The following is a 5,454-nucleotide window of genomic DNA, read 5'->3' as shown; positions in this document are numbered from 1 at the left end:
TCTAACCATTCCTTTGGATAAATAGAAGTGCGGTGGCGACTCGACTTGTATGGTTTACCTTAGATTTAGTCAATATCTCTAATGGTAACGAATACCCCGCTACACTAGGGTTTGTGTCTGTTTAGTTGTAAGACTTATAGGTCATTCAAGTCATCCATTGATGATTGAATTGGATTGATTTGTGGTTGTAATTTGTCACTCTAAAGTTGTTAAGCAAGAGTGTGTGTCTTCTTGATCAAAGCTGTGAAGCAAGATCAAGAGTGCGTCTTCTTGATTGAAACTGTGAAGTAAAATCAAGAGTGTGTAATTGAAAAGTGTTTTCTTTTCTCAAGGGATTGTTGTTTAAGATCACAGGTGTGATTGTAGGGAAGTGAGTGGGTTCTCATATCTAAGAGTTCTTAGGTAGAAATTGCACGGGTAGAGATTAGGTGAGAAAGACTGTAACTTGTTGAAGTGTACGGAGAGTCTTTGAACTAATTCTATTTTAGTGAATTTCCTTCCTGGCTTGGTAGCCCCCAGATGTAGGTGAGTTGGATCGAACTGGGTTAACAATTGCTTGTGTCATTTGCTTTACCATTCTGTATCTTTATCCTATATGTGTTAACAGATATTAGTGTCGTGACATTACCTTCGACACCTTATATCTGATACCAGAATTTCAGCAAATGACTGAAGCATAAACAATTTGCATGAATGTAAATGACAAGGAATGATAAAATGCAAGAATTTAAATGCATTAAAGTAAATGACAAGAAAATTAAATGTTAGTTGTCAAGTTAGTATGTTAATTTGTGCCTTGAGGCAAATTTAGCGCTACGTTAAGCAATCGTAAGTAGGCTTATGTAGAAGCCATACCTATCTGAGGTTGGTCAATAATAATGTTGGTGTTGATGTGTGCTAGAGACAAGGTATCCAAGACCAAGCTCCCAAAGCATACCACACACAAAAAACAAGAGAGGATGGGTCTATCTCAATCAAGCTTATGTTGATTCACCTGACACAAGGTCATTGATGAATTAACTAGCTAATGATCCATGAGAAGGCATTGGCCAAGAGATGATTGGTGGAGAAATGAGATGAAAATGGAAATATGAAATGTAGGGGATCCCAAATTGGTCAAGGGATGAACCCCACTTGATCAATATCATTCATTCATCTGAGGGATGAAGTTTTAAACTTCATCAACCTCATAAATCCAATGGTATTGACCAAGTCAAGGTCCAATTCAACCAAGAACAAGGCCAAACAGAAGTAAGGTCAATATAAAGTCAATACAAAAGCTCACCAAAGCGTTAAATTAATTAAACTATTTTTAAACATTTTTAAAAATGAAGAAAAATAAGTTTTCAAAGATCAAAAACCTAAAACCCCTTCAAAACACCAAAGAAATAGCCAAGGGATTTATCATAGGTCAAGTAAGGTCAAAGGACCATTGACTGATTTTTTTTGGTATTTCTCAAAAGTCATAAGTAATTAAAAACTAATTAAAACAAGTTAAAAATCACAAAATTCACCAAAAATATCAAACATAATCCTAATATTGATTTTAAATCATAAATGGGAATTAGAAAATATTTGTGAATTTTTGGTGTTGGTCCATAATTTTTGGATCAAAAATGAATTTATGGTGAATTTTAAAAGAAAAAGGCTATTTAAAAATCAATTTATAAAAATAAAATAAAATGGAAAAACAGGAGCCATCAGATCGCCCCTCATTAATTGAGGTGGCAGATCTGATGATCCAAAATGCACATTCCACATGTTCCTTCGATCAATGTGTCACACACATGGTAAACACAAACAAAGGCTCAGATTAAAAGATGGAATAGAGATCCAAGGGTGAGGACATTGTCATGCCACCATCGGAGCCCTAGCTCCGGTTATCTTCTCCGATTAGGACATTCTTGATGCTTTGGATTCAGTGGCTCAAGTGATGTATGGTTAATATAATCAGGTTGGTGATGAGCCTATGTCGACCTTTAAGGATAAATATGATCCAGAGAGTGCACAAACATAACTTAGAGAGATTGAGATGGTTTTTTGGGTGATGGCTTGCACTGAAGTTCAAAAGGTGTAGTTTGGTGCTCACATGTTGTCAAAAGAGATTGAAGACTGATGGGATAATGCGCGATAGAGACTAGAGGATGTTGGTACTGAGGTTACTTGGACTGTGTTCAAAACTCATTTTTTGGAGAAGTACTATCTTGAGGACGAGCATATTAAGAAGGATATCGAGTTCCTTGAGTTGAAGCATGGAAATATGACAGTTGTTGAGAATGATAGCAAGTTCAAAGAACTGGTGAAGTTTTGTCCATACTACAATGGTGTGGCTGCAAAGGGGTTGAAGTGTATCAAGTTTGAAAGCGGGTTGTGTAGTGGGGTTTTCGTTACCTTTAGGTTTATTGACTAAACCAAAAGTAAACATACAATTTGAGTTGCCACCGCACTTTTATTTTTCCAAAGGAAAGGCTAAAAAGCGAACAAAAGCCAAGTAAGAAGTTTTTCAAATCAAAAACTAATAAAAATGTCAGAGATCTGGGTAAGGGGGTTGATTATGAAATGGGAAGGTTTTACGCACCCAAAACATCCTTAGTATTCTAAGGGAACCCTTTTTGCAAATATGTGTTGTAGGTTGATATTTGTGAAAATATTTGTACAAAATATTGGGGGGATGAGAATAGAATAGATTATATTTACAAATTTTGTTATTTGAATGGATGAACCCATTGCCTACGTACCATCACAAAGAAGGATCAAAACCTCGTAGTTCGGGGTAAAAATCTCAAAGATTGGTAAATTGATTTGATCAAAAGGCTTAAGATCTTTTGTTATCAAAGGGACAAAACTCAACCTAAACCAACAATCCACCATGTGAGGAAGGCTTCAACATGTTAGTGAGGGGTTAACCCTATAATAAGTATGGAAGGCTTATAATCCAACACTAAGGATGAGGTGAGATTTACATCAACCACTATGATAACTCAAACCTATGACTAATGTTTTTGAAAAGGTTTTAACAAGTGGCCATTGGAACCACAAAACAACTTGAAATGGGTTATATTTACAAGTTAAAGTTATTTACAAAATGAAATCAAAGTTGAATTAAAGTTTATTCACAATGAGTGTTTATGAAAAGAGTTTGAAAAATCAAAGGCTTAAGGCCTAGGTTTCTAATTTGAAACAAAGTCAAAGTTTAGAAAAATATTTTTGGCTTGGTTAGAGTGGGGAGAAGAAGAGAAAGGCTAGTCCTAAAGCATACAAAGATAAGAGGGGAAAGATAAACCCTTGGAGTTCCTTTTCTTGAAGTCATATAGATGACTCAAGATGCTCCTTTGCTTTGGACTTAGCATATAAGCAAACAATCAAACAAATTGAACTCAAGCTCCTAGGATCTCCATTTGGCTTGTCTCTTAACTTGGATACTCATGACAATGGTTCTCTTTTCACCATCTCAAGGTGGGATCCCTATCACACAAAATAAAACATCAAAAAGTTCACAACACAATAAGGGGAATGGACAAAGAATAAGTTTGGAGGAGAAGTCCTTTGAAGTCAACTTTGAATTTTAGCATTCTAAAGGCATGAGGCCTAGTTGCTCTTCAACAACTTAGCATTCTAAAGGCATGAGGCCTAGTTGCTCTTGAACTCCTTTTAAGCATAGGTAAGTCCTAATTCTAAGTCTTTTCTCCTTTTTGCATTTGTTCACACAAAACAAACACAAAGCAAACACAAGATAGCAATATATTTATATACAATAATGAGCTCAAATGAGCAAAAGAAAAATGACATAAGCATAAAATATATGCTCAAGTGAGCAAAGGGAAAATCAATATGAATAAATTAGTAAGAAGTAAATGGCATTAAAAGTAAATGACAAGAAAATTAAATGCTCAAATTAAAGTTAGTAATTAGTGGAGGTTATGTTAGCTTGTCATAAGACAATGTAGCGCTATGTTAAACAATCGTAAGTGGACTAATGTAGTAGTCACGCCTATCTGAGGCCGGTCAATAAAAATATAGGCAAAGAAACACAAGTTAGAGATCATGACTAGTAAGCCAGGCTCCATAAACTTGTCATGCCAAAACAAAAGGGGAAGGGCCTTGTATTGTCTTTAGGTTATTTGCTTGACCAAGAAGCAACCTATCTTGGACACAAAACAACTCACTTGATCATGGATCAAGTTGAGTTTGGTTTGGATCAAAGAAGGTTAAACCTCTCATTTGTCAAGATCAGCCATAAGAACTTAACTCATTGGTCATTGATGGAAAGAATGGGATGAAGATGAAAGGGAATGGAAAAAAAGACAAGTATCAAATCTAATTGATCAAATGTGAATCAAATCATCATCAATCAACACCAAACAGAAAAGAAATGAAGATAACAAGTCAACAAGTCAACAATATTTTTTTTGCTATTTTTTGAATTAAAATAAAATGCAAATAAAAAATAATCAAATAAGGTCAAACCTCAAATTCAATTCAAATCAACTTCAACAAGTCTAATTAAATTCTCATATGTCTAACATGGTCAAACAAGCTTTGACTAATTTTCTCAACAATTTTGGAAATCAGAAAGTATTTAAAAACAATTAAAAACAATTAAAAATAGCACAAAATGGATTAAAATCTCAAACAAATCTCAAATCAAATAAGAAATTGATGAGACTATTTTTCATTGATTTATCATGATCCATAAATGCTAGGAAAATATTTTTGGATTTTTCAAAAGTCAGAAAGTATTTTAAAATGAATTAAAACTATTAAAAATAAAATAATTCACAAAAAATATTAAATGAAGTCACAAAAATAATTAAAAATCAAAATATGAAACTAGATATTTCAAGAAATCTTTTGGAATTGGTCTCATATTTTTATGACTTCAAATAAATTTTTTATTGAATTTTTGAAAATCAAATGAATTAACTGAAAATAAAAGAAAATAGAATAAAAGGGAAAAAATCAGCGCCACAGGATAAACTTCATTAATTGACGTGGCATTAATGAAGAATCCAGATGTGAGGGCGCATGGTGTGACCAAGTCAAACGTGCTGCATATGACATTAAATGAAGTATGCACAATGGATGCACACGATTAAAACGTGAGAACCAAATCCAAGGGCTGTGAATGTGCACACATGGTGATGGTGGTGGAAACCACCATCTTCTCCGGTGAACCAACCAATTCCGGCCACTAGTTGCATAGAATGTTTTTTTAACAAAAATAGAAAATAAGGACATGGAAATGAAGCTTGTGTGAAGGAGATCATCACTGTATCCATAGATCTTCCTCACTCTTCCTATATTGAGAGAAATGTGAAGTGGAAGATCATGGTGTACCAACTGTAAGTGCACGAAATGGAAAATTGAAACCACCATTGGCTTGCCTCAAGTGTGAGGACTTCAGAAAACCACACAAACAGAAGAATGCTACATTGAATTGCAAGTTCTAGATCC

The sequence above is a fragment of the Lathyrus oleraceus genome, chromosome 1 (assembly GCF_024323335.1).
Source record: "Lathyrus oleraceus cultivar Zhongwan6 chromosome 1, CAAS_Psat_ZW6_1.0, whole genome shotgun sequence".
Classification (NCBI taxonomy): domain Eukaryota; kingdom Viridiplantae; phylum Streptophyta; class Magnoliopsida; order Fabales; family Fabaceae; genus Lathyrus; species Lathyrus oleraceus.
This window is presented reverse-complemented; position numbering follows the sequence as displayed.